Here is a 12,349-nt window from a genome sequence, read left to right as displayed (position 1 = left end):
CGCCCGCCCCGCTCCCTCCTTCCCTCCCACCCGCCGCCCCGCCCAAGATGGCGGCTCACCCTTCTTCTCCCACAAGCCCCCGCGCCCCCTTCTTCCCCACCGCTCCCCCTTAGCATGGCGCCCTGGGCGGGGTGCGAGGCCCCCGGGGCCCGAGGTGCGAGGCTGCGGTGCTGTCCCGGGGAGCCCGGCCGCCCGCAGTGTGCCGGTGGGCTGCGGAGCCCGCCAGGCGTTGGTCGCTCCTGAGCACGTTCCTCTCCAGGCACTTTCTGTGGCGGTGGGTCCAAGCCAGGGGTTCCTGGAAGGAGTTTCAGGGTTCTGTTCCTTTCCGGCAGCAGGGCCCGTGAAGCTGGTGCCGCCGCCTCAGCGGGACGCCTCCGGGACAGGACGGCGTGCGGCCGGCCCGCGGTACGAGTTACACGGCAGGGAGGCAAGGCCGGAGTACAAACTCTGCGGTGAAGGCTGCGGCCCCCCTTAGGGATAATTACGTGCTGGTGATACACTCCAATGCCCTTGTCTTTGATGGCGTTGAACTAAGTGAGAGACCCGGCTCTTCGACAGGTTTGCATGTAAAAATGAGAACTCGCTGGCACTTGTCACAAGAACAATTTCTTTGCAGCTTATGATTTCATTCCTGCTCCCACCAGAGAAGAAGTATTTCCTTCGTGTTGCTTTATGTTCCACCAGGTAGAAGTTAAGCTCAGAAATGAAAGATGGAAGGAATTGAGGTCTGAGATGAAAAAAACAGTTAAATATAGCAAAGCAGTAAAACGTACACTGGGAATCATCAGGGAACAGTGACAGCCTAACTTTATGAAAGAATTATTAATGTCTGGCCAGAATACTATGGTGCATTGCCATCTGAGCCCCACATACGATAGAACAGAATAGACTGTTGCACTTGGAGGGGAGCTACAACGACCATCGAGTCCAACTGCCTGCGTAACTCCTGCAGTGCCTAGAGGCTATCAATCATAAGCTGACGGAAACGTGGAGGTATAGCGGTAAATCAAAATGTGCAGCCTCAACTAAATGCCAATATCTAAAATATACAAGGAAAGCAGGGCTTACGTCTGTCTGCCCTCACGTACAACATCAAACAAGTCTACAAAATGGCAGATGCGAGCACAGGAGTCAGGTGAGAAGTCAAGGCTCCCAGAAGAAGCAGGAAGACGGAAGAGGAACCAAGGCTAATGCTGTCAAAGAGGCGGAAGAACAGGAAGAGGCACAGATGCCCACAAGAAACAAAACAAAGTTAGGGGAACGTGGGTTGTCTGCAGATTGCAGATACAGAGAGTGACTGTTGGATTTGAAAAGCTGAGGGAATTGAAGTATCCTTGCTGAATACCGTGCACCGATTGGTATCTTACGCAGGTCAAGCTCTCCAATGCAAAAAACAACAGTGCTACTAGTATTTCAGAGCAGCGACTTCTTGTGTTCTTCATCTCCATTTGAAACATTTCTCTGGCAATTATGTATTAATGGTTTATCATCATATTGTAGTTTTGACAGGCAACACAGGCTAACGATGTGTAATGATGTGAAGTATGTTTGTACAGCAACATGAAAGGGGAAAAAAAAGATTGAAGGGCATTCCTTTATACAAACTACATTTTAAAAGTAAGAGTCATGCCAATTGGTCCACAGGTTCAGAGAATTTTCATGAATATGCAAGAGATTTAATTAAAAATAGAACATGCCCTAATTACGTAATTATGCAAGAGAACTGATTCAAAGGAACCACTCCTGTCTTTTGAATAAATAATATTCATTGCTTTCTTCCTATCACACATTTGCTTTAAAAGGTTTCCTGCAATTAGCTGCTTACCTGAGCATCCCTGAACAAAGCAACTACTCCAGCTATGACCCTGATTCATAATACGCTGGCTAATCAAGTATAAGCATGCTGGCAATTTCCCACATAAGCAGCACACATGATAAGCTCCCTCCTGCAGGAAGGTCGATTAGCTCAATGGAACTGAAGTGCCGTATTACTCCCCTCTGTTTATGGCACACAGCAGAGGAGTAGACGTAGGAGAGACTTGGTGAGCGTGCTCTTCCTCGAGCTTCTGCCTGACCTGAAATATCCCAAGAGTTCCTCTCTATCTGGATCTTGTTTTTCCTGTGCCATCTACATAAGAATTACCCAAGTTCATTGAGCGGTAAAACTATTTACTGCCCACATTTCCATGTTCTCTTAGGGAACTAGTTATCCTATATGCCCTGCTTTTAGGATTAAATGATCTAGACATGCTGTCTCTAGAATATTCGTTGTCTGCCACCAACAAGGCTACCGTGGTTTTCTGCAGACATCTGAGTGGCTATTAAAACAAAACCCCAAAATGCATTATTTACAATGCTGGATTCTTTATTCTCAGTATACCCATTTCCCTCCTCTCCCAGAACAGAGATGGAGGTTTGTAATTCACAGTGGGAGAGAAAAAAGCAAACAGTTCAACTAATGCAGCCCAAAGCTCTTAGGTTTTTGAGGTGCAACAGTGTGAGGAATACACGCAGCAAACTGAGATTCAGTTTAATTGACATCCACAAATAGAGCAAGCCTCTAGAAAGAAATCCAAGTTCGCTTCATTTAAGAAGTGTGGGTTGTTTTGTTTTACCATTGTTATTAAAAAAATCATCCTCCTGGCTTACAGGGTCTTTTCCTCCAAAAGACACAAAAGTTTTTAAAATCAAATCCTACAGTCTGTAAAATCTATGACTTCATTTTATAAATATGGGCTACAATAAAGCACTACGTTGGAATAATTTCAACTGCTGCTAATGTGTTGTTTAAAAGCATCCTGGCAATAATAAATATTGAAAGGCCAGATTCAGCAACCTGTCTGGCTTTTCATCACAATCACTTGACAGTTGCATATGCTTTTAGTTTGTATGTCCTACAAGAACGTCCTTTATGAAAAAGAGGAAATGTAAAAATCGGTGCTCAAGATTCAAAGTGTCAAGTACGCAGTCCCGGATGCAATTTCAGCCTGACTGCTTTGTGCATATGTGCAACTGCTGCATGCAGAGCTACCTTGTTATCAGGGAGTTCAGGCACTTTGGAGTAAAAGGACTGTATTGTTTGCCTTGACTCATTGTCGTAGTGAAGATGCCTGAACCCTCCATCAGGCGCCCACTGTTGGACATGGCATGAAAGTTCTGAGTGAAATAAACACTGATCATGATCCTGATTCCCAAGCCGATAAGCTTTATTTAGATGCAAGTGAATTTGCCTTTTTCAGAGTCACAAAGATTTCTAGAAAGCTGTAGCAAATGAAAGCCAGGGGGCTTTTCCCTGCCATTTTCTACCTACAGAGACATAACAAGCAAATAAAGCATGCAGTGTTAATTCAACTCTCAACAGGTCATTTCATGAGTTAATTTCTGTTGCTTTTTTAAACAGAGCAGGATGCTTGCACTGGAAATTAACATTTTGCTAACCAGAGTTCTGTTTATCTCCCAACTATTACAGAGCTGTGCTATTGTTAAAGCCCAAAAGATACTGACTGACAGGTTTAAGAAGCCCACTCAGTTAGCTCTAAAACAGTTCTATTACAAAAATATGGACTTTAAAACCTCAGGTAATACAGTTAAAGTAACCACTTGAAAGCTAGAAGCTATTAGAGAATCTGCATGTCAATATTAATGTGAACAAACAGAAAAATACTAGGCAATTTCAGCAACACAGCTATATTTATATATCCCAGATTCCACTATTATCTTCAAAGCAGTAAGTGATCAAGGAGCCAAGAATGGCACCCTTTGACAAACTATAATACTCTATGCTATATTAATTTATGGACAATATCAGTATTTTCCAAGATCCTACTTCTAAGCATCAAAAATTCCAACAGGTTAAGCATTTGACGGTTGGACTTGATGATCTTAGAGGTCTTTTCCAACCTATGATTCTATGATTTGTAGAGGAGACCTTATGATGGTAATTAGACTTGTATCTTTACTCCCTGCATTCAGGCAGTAAGTTCCCGTCTCTACGAGGGAATGCTCACACCAGTAGATACTTACTCCGCTCAACCAGCAATTTCTGTTCCTTTTTCACTTCTGCCGTACCTCTCATTTCATGGAAAGATGAAGAAACTTGCTTCCTTACTCGCTTCCATGTTCTGTAGTCAGCTGATAGTTGACTACCCACACCTTTCTAGCTTGGAAAGGCTCTCTTCTCTGTATTCACTCCGCATGACTTTTAGTCCTTATACAAGCAGAAAGGTAGAATTCCATTTACGCTCCTCCTTTCCTTCCTCTATACTCTGACTTCCAGTGAGTTTATTCTCTCTTGGGATTTCAGTTGCTCATTCAAGGTTATGAGAATTATTAATCACTGCATATGAGTCACAGGAAGTTGCATTTATTTCTGTATTCACCTACCTCAGTCACTGAACCATTGCCCAAGTGTATTAAACCCTTCAGAGGCAATAAAAATACCCCACTCTGTTGGAGAAATATCACAGTCTTGGCCGCTACTAGAGTAAGAACATTCAGTGTGTGACACAGTACTTCTCTTCACCCTCCCATATCTTTACTTCCCGACCATGCCTGTGCTCCCTTACTTTACCTTTCTGTTGGGATAAGGCCTAGTACTGATAGGAAAAAGGTTTATTCCACAAACACAATAGACTCTTCCAAACACAAAATCTTAGGTAGTCTGCATTCAAACCCAGGAACACTTAGCTAAAAGTAGAAAACAAAAGGATCACCTCTACTGATTTCTAAGTGCCTGCTTTATTGCTACTGACATTATCCCCTGCCCTTTCTTTGAACACCAGCTGTTTGTTACCTACATGATTTGTCAGCATTCCTGTAGGGAGATTTCCTAACTCATCAGGCTTTACTGCCAGATTACTTGCAATTAGATTAGGCCAGACTCTTACCTTGACAATCTCGGTAGTCATTGTAAGGTTTTTTTCCATGGTGAAGGAGACTTTTAGGTACATTTTTCTCATTAAATTCTCCAGTTTCATTATGAAAAACACTTTTTCCCTAAAAAAAACACCTGTGAGGGCTGTGATTTTAATTTCAGTCACACATCAGTGTAAATCTGGCATAATTTCATTAACCATTATAAGATTTTTCTTTTTTTGAGAACTGAGTCTTTGAAAGTGTCAGAAAGGCATTCCTGTTTCCAACCAACATTAGGCAGAGGCACGGACTGGGACATAAACTTGTCTCAGCACCAGGGGAACTGGTCCTTCCTCATGTAGGTATAAAAGATGCATTCTCTTTATTCTCGCTCAGATTTCTACATACATTTATAAAAGAAAGAAGTGGTTTTTCAGATGCTGCCTTTTATTAAAGCTCATGCATATGCTAATCACAAGAAATGCTAATGGCAGCGTATGCCTGTATGTGACCTTTTCCAAGTAGAAATTTGCACCTACTGATGGAAGAGAACTAAGTCTCAAAAGTCTAAAAGGCATTACAGATAACCACCTCATCTGGTCTTCTTCTAAATGTGTAATTATCGAGCTCTGTTGAAAACCATGCAGGCATCTTGCCCTTCCTGCCCAGGAACCTCACTCCTCCGTGTTCAGTCTCAAGGGTAATATATACATATAGATACTGTGCCAAATTGTGCCATTTCTTTCTAGCTCTTCTCCCTTGCTAGTGATTGGCCCCATTTCTCTACGTGTTTGCATTTCTAAGGAAGTCGTCAAATGTAACACTTCTCTTTTGTATGTTTCATTAAACTGTTGTAGAGAAAGAAGATTCTTCCCTGGGTGACAGTCTTAGCTCTTCCTTCCTCCACTCACCTGTCTAGGGGATTCTGCGCTCCTTTCTCCCCTCCTGACCATCAATTTGCTTGGCTAAACAAACTGAACACTTAATCTCTTTAAGAGAGATTCTGCATCTCCCTGATTATTCAACGTGCCCTTCTCTGCTCCCATTTGCTTCATCTTTCTTGAGCCTAATGTGCTGCAATTGTTTGTGCCATGGTCACTATTGAAAATGGTTGTTCCGAAGTCTGATTTATCAGTAACCTCCCTCTCATTTGATGTATTCCTTTTCTGCACATGTGGCAGTAATTGCCAAACCCTTCTCCCCCTTTTCGTTCTTCTCTTAAATGCTTTTCTCTCCTCCTGAACTGATACTCTGTATGGAATAACACCAAATTCACTTGGCATCCAAGGTTGATTGGAATTTTTCATTTTCTATGGGAGGCCATTTTACATCCACTTTTCATTGCTGGAGTTTGCCTTGGTTAAGAGGGTATTCACACCAAGGCAGTACTCAGCTGCACTGGGCTGGGGAACTCATGGTAATACAGTTTGCCCCAAGGGAAAGGGAAATGGAAATGTTTCTGCTGTGTGACAACTGTTTCTGTCGTTTCTGTGCCAATGACCAATTACATCTCTACAGAAAATGGCTTTGGTGAATATGCCTGTGGCTAGATGGATGGGATACAGTACGTGGGGCTGCAAAGGGCAGAGTCATTCTAGAAATCAATAGGAAACAGAACTGCCTGTGCTAGGTATTTTGTTCCTCATCCTGTCTCCTGGGAAATAGAGCAGATGCAGGATAAGGAAATATGATCTTATTCCCAGGGGTTTCGATATGAATTCTCTCCTTGCTGCCTCCCTCTTCCCACAGCAAGTACGTACTGTGAAGTTTTTGCTTCAGCTTCAGATGTTGTAATTCCTCTCTTTTCTGTTGTAATTCTTTTTTAATCTGCTTTAATGAAACATTTTCTTGGCAGCTCACAGAGAAATGCATTGAAAGGTATTAAGTTCAAAGACACACCATGGACATAGTCTTCACTTCTGTACCTTCACAATGATACAGAAGAAAACAAGATATGTTTTTAACACTGGCGTCAAGTCTTAGACTCAAAACGTTACTGAGACAATTGCGTAATTCCCTCCTACAGGATAGATGCTGTGTTCTAGCTCTACCGGCTCGCCTGTCAGTTACCCGAGGGCAAATATTCTTGAAGTACTCAATCTGTCAACAGTTTCCAAAAGGTCTAGAACAGAGTTGGATATCCCAGTTGAGAGGGGACTGAGAGAATGGTTTTAAATCATCTTCGTGCCTTCCCAATCCTATAGTATTCCCTGCTCCCTCTGTGATTTAGACAACCACAACGACCGGGCATCCATGTAATAGTGCTGCCCAGGACCTCCACAGGCTCCATCTGTAACCTAGCCCATCCACACGTAGTATACCCCCTATATTAGGGGAAGTGAAAGGAGGCCTTAGAAACTAGCCTTGTAAGTGTCTGTTTCTGAAGAAAGGAATTCCTCATACATCTGTGTGTAGGTGTTTTAGAGACCAGCATGCAAAAAAAAAATCAGTGAGGGGGTGCTATTAATTTGTCAATTTTGGCAGATACTGGTGCATCACATCATGTTCTGAAGGTTTTCCTGGTGCCAAAAAGGCTAGGCTCAATTTAGGTAAGTTGCAATTTATGCAGAAACTGGGTAAGAAGGCAGTTACCTCATCAGTACGTAGATCATCACAGATATACTGAGGCTACAATTTTGCTTCAGAGGACAAATAATTAAAGATAGGAGTTTAAAGCAGGACTCCTCGACCTTTGACTTTGGTGGCCAGCTGGGTGCAGTACCATTCACAGAAAGGAGAGCTTGGAGTGATTTCTTTCAAGGAAAAAAATCTGTGCTGCCACAGGTCTCTGAAACACCAGTGTCACCTAAAATACCTGGACTGTTTGAGGTGTTTTTATTACACGGAGCAGTTCACTCTGTCACACCAGTTAACAACAGTCTCCTGGGGAAGTTTTGGGGAATTCCTGAAATATGCCATATGTGATACTTTAGATTTTGAATCTGTGTATTCTAACATAAAATTATTCCTTAATATTTAAAATAATAATTGTGTTTTAATGAAAGCTGAAATACATTGAAATTGTTTCAAAGAGATATGTAGTGCAGTTTTACATAGTTTATCAAACCCTACATATTGAAAATAATGTAACTGTAAACAGGAACTGAAACATGCCTCAGTAAACACTAGGAGAAAGGTGGGAACACTGAGATATATAAATTAGCCACAAAAGTGAAATGTACTGCCTACGCAGTGTTACACTTGTTATTACATGCTGAAGGGCCACTAAGTACACCATCACCATATGTTTGAAAACTGTCATGACTCACTCGAACAGGCTGATGAATAATAGTATCGTCCTTCACCACTATGTAACACTGACCAGAAATCTACCCAGGAAATAGTTCCATTGTGGGCAGCAATTTAACATGCCCCATATCATTATAATTAACTACATTACTGTAAAAAATGTTACTGCCAGGTTTATCATGCACCAATGCAGAGAGCACTCTAAATAATCTTTAAAGGAATTTTCACACATTTGTCATTTCCCATCCCACTCATTTTGCAGCCAAAGGAGGCTGGAATGCTGTGTTACTGGCACTCATTAATTTCACTTAGTTTCTTTCTCTGAATTTTTGGTTGTCAGCTGTATCAGGTAGTGCCCAAACCCAAAATTCGTACTGTAAATAAGCAAGATTGCTTTTCTAATTTACATGTAAACATATAATAAAACTAAACATTGAAATGACATTGTTAATTCCATATGAAATTGCGCTTTGAGTGCTAAGTGGCTGTTAGATAACACCTATGAATTATAGACTCCAGGCAGTAAGTAGTAAGCTGCTTTGCTGCTTTTAGAGAAAGCGTGAACCTCACGATTCAAAAGCCTGAGAAAAATCTTCTTAAGATGCAAACACGCCCTGTCCAGTGGCAACTCTTCAGCCACATTCTCCCAGCATCAGGCTATTTTACTCAGTCCCGTGGCAATCAGATGTATGGCTGTGACAGCGTGGTAACTGTTAAGCATGCCAGCAAGTCCCCAGGTGTCATGCTGAATAGACCCCTCTTTTCCCAACAGCAAAAGCAGCAGCAGGGAAGAAGCAGCAGAGGAGCATAGCAAATGAGTTCATTTTGAGCATCTCTTGTCTATTAAGATTGCTTTACAATATCCTATGGCAGAGCTGATTTTTTCTTTGAAGTGAGCTTGAATTCTCTGTTGACACAAATTAGCACCTGTGGCTATTTACTCATATGTCAGCTTAGTATTTTGTTCTGTTTTTCGTGGTGGAAATTTTCATGAGGCCTGAGGAAACTGGAGGTTTTCCAGACATGACATTAAAAATGAAATATTATTTTGGTAAATGTGAGAGGAAGATTGGTAAATCCAAAACACATTTTCTTACATATTCATTGGAATTTAATTTTCGTTTTGTCTTTCACAGTCTCACACAATTTTGGACAAATATGAGTTTTCTGCCTAAGTCTTTATAGTTTCTACAACTACTAAGGTCACAACTGTCTTGACTGGGTTTATTACAGAATATTTATGCTGTGTCATACCATCTATTTTCTATGTGACACTCCAGAATAATAAAATCACTTAGAAAGCAATCAAGGCAGTCAAGTAATCTCTTGAAATCTGCAATTCATGGATTTAGCCTTGAATACAAAATCTGTTTTGCAAAACAACCCCCTTCCCCCCAAGAATCTAGACTTCTAATTATTCAAATCATTCTAGAAATGAAAATCTGTAACTTTTCTGGAACCCTTTAAAAACAGCCAATGTATGCTACACACTGATTATCATATGAAAAAATTTCCACAGCAGGGATTTATTACAAAGATGGAGCTAAAATTTGTCAACAGGAAGTTCCTTAACAATGAGATACTAATAGTGACCTGAATTTCTTCTGATTCTGAAAGTTGCGTTTTGCTTGTTCATGTGTTTTGGCTCAGCTGATGAAAGTTATCCCAGCCAATTCTGCAGCTGAGTCATATCAGTGGGTTCTTTGGAGGCAGCAGTGTGAACAGGGTACCGCTGAACGCCAGCAATCCTTGACTGGCATGGGAGCTGCTGGAAACTCCTGCCAGTCTGGTCCATCAAAGGAGCTTCTGGGCTGCTCCATCTTAGGCAGAGTGGTGGTTGGCTCCGGGCACTCCCGGGAGAGGAGCACAGTCATTCCTGCTGCCTCCTGCCATCCGGCCCCGCTCAACATGCACCTGGGGCCACCCCTAAGGATGAGACTCTGCACACACCATAAAGAAAAATGACTGTGCCTTCCCCTGCAGAATGTATAAAACTCGATTCAGTGGGTGTCTGGTTTCAAACATAAGCAGCTGTCTGAAACGGGGATCATGCCTTCAGAGCATTTACATGGCTTCTAAAACTGATTTTGGCTGTGGGTAGTACTATAAAATAGTATTTCTCCTGAGCAAGATCACACTTAACAAGGGATCATGTAATTTTTTGCCTTTGCTCTTTCTAGCCAGAAGTACTGCTTTTGCACTTCCACAGCGTCAGCTATTTCAATATTTCAATCAGCTAAATCTCACAATACTTGGGTAAATCTTAATCCATTCATAAATGCAAACTCAAGGCACAAAGTAATTATTTACATAATAATGAATATTAATGAGCATGTATTTCAAGATGATTACATTCCATGTACTTTTAAACTCTTCCTAAGAAAGAAATTCTTAAGAAATGAAGTAACCCGTGTTTCCATTACTAGTTTTTTTTTAGACATGAACCTGAACATTCAGTTATGGGGTTATTATTCTGTGAATCAGTTTACAGCAATCAGTAGATATAATCTTTAATATGAAAATATTATTCATGCATATTACGGTTCCAGGCATATATTATCCTTTCCTGAAAGCATTTCAGACTCCCAGTCTACGCAAAAGACTGTCCCGTGGGCTCTGTGCAGGATGTAAATTAGGTTGTCTTTTGGCTAAATCTGATTGTCCTGTAGGACACTAATTCTTGTTAGTGATAGTGGAAGTTAAAAATTGCAGACAGAACAGTCCCTTTAAAATAGGTCCAGGAAGGGTCAGCTTCTAAATAACAAATCTGGGTTTTGAACTAAATTTTAATTTTAGCACCAGGAATTTTCAGTTAAATATAGAAGCTATCTTCCCAGTAGTTTCTACCATTACTTTTAAAACTTGTATTAAAATTGAGAAATTAATTGTTTTTAATATGTATCACAGAATCACAGAATCACAGAATGTTTGGGGTTGGAAGGGGCCTCTGTGGGTCATCTAGTCCAACCCTCCTGCCAAAGCAGGGTCACCTACAGCAGGCTGCACAGGACCTTGTCCAGGTGGGTCTTGAATATCTCCAGAGAAGGAGACTCCACAACCTCCCTGGGCAGCCTGTGCCAGTGCTCCGTCACCCTTAGAGTGAAGAAGTTCTTCCTGATGTTCAGATAGAACTTCCTCTGCTTCAGTTTGTGCCCATTGCCCCTTGTCCTGTCGCTGGGCACCACTGAAAAGAGTCTGGCCCCATCCTCCTGATACCAACCCTTGAGATATTTATAAGCATTTATAAGATCCCTTCTCAGCCTTCTCTTCTCCAGGCTAAACAAGCCCAGCTCCCTCAGCCTTTCCTCATAGGAGAGATGCTCCAGTCCCCTCACCATCCTCGTAGCCCCCCACTGGACACTCTCCAGCAGCTCCTCATCTTTCTTGAACTGGGGAGCGCAGAACTGGACACAGTACTCCAGATGGGGCCTCACTAGGGCAGAGCAGAGGGGAAGGAGAACCTCCCTTGACCTGCTGGCCACACTCCTCTTAATGCATCCCAGGATCCCATTGGCTTTCTTGGCAGCCAGGGCACACTGCTGGCTCATGGTCAACCTGTCATCCACCAGCACGCCCAGGTCCCTCTCCGCAGAGCTGCTCTCCAGCAGGTCCGCCCCAAGCCTGTACTGGTGCACGGGGTTGTTCCTCCCCAGGTGCAGGACCCTGCACTTGCCCTTGTTGAATTTCACCAGGTTCCTCTCTGCCCAACTTTCCAGCCTGTCCAGGTCTCGCTGAATGGCAGCACAGCCTGCTAGTGCATCCACCACTCTTCCCAGTTTTGTGTCATCAGCAAACTTGCTGAGGGTACATTCTAACTCTTCATCCAGGTCGTTGATGAAGAAGTTAAACAAGACTGGGCTCAGTACTGACCCCTGGAGGACACCACTAGTTACCGGCCTCCAACTAGACTCTGCTCCACTGATGACAACCCTGCCATTCAGCCAGTTCTCTATCCACTTCACCGACCACTCATCCAGCCCACACTTCCTGAGCTTCCCTAGGAGGATGTTATGGGAGACAGTGTTGAAAGCCGTGCTGAAGTCGAGGTAGACAACAGCTACGGCTCTCCCCTCATCTACCCAGCCAGTCATGTCATCATAAAAAGCTATCAGATTGGTCAAGCATGATTTCCCTTGGTAAATCCATGCTGATTACTTCTGATAACCTTCTTTTCCTCCACTTGCTTGATGATGACCTCCAGGATGAGCTGGTCCATCACCTTTCCCGGGATGGAGGTGAGGCTGAC

Source organism: Opisthocomus hoazin, chromosome 7 (genome assembly GCF_030867145.1).
Source record: "Opisthocomus hoazin isolate bOpiHoa1 chromosome 7, bOpiHoa1.hap1, whole genome shotgun sequence".
Classification (NCBI taxonomy): Eukaryota; Metazoa; Chordata; class Aves; order Opisthocomiformes; family Opisthocomidae; genus Opisthocomus; species Opisthocomus hoazin.
Note: the sequence above shows the minus strand (reverse complement) of the source record.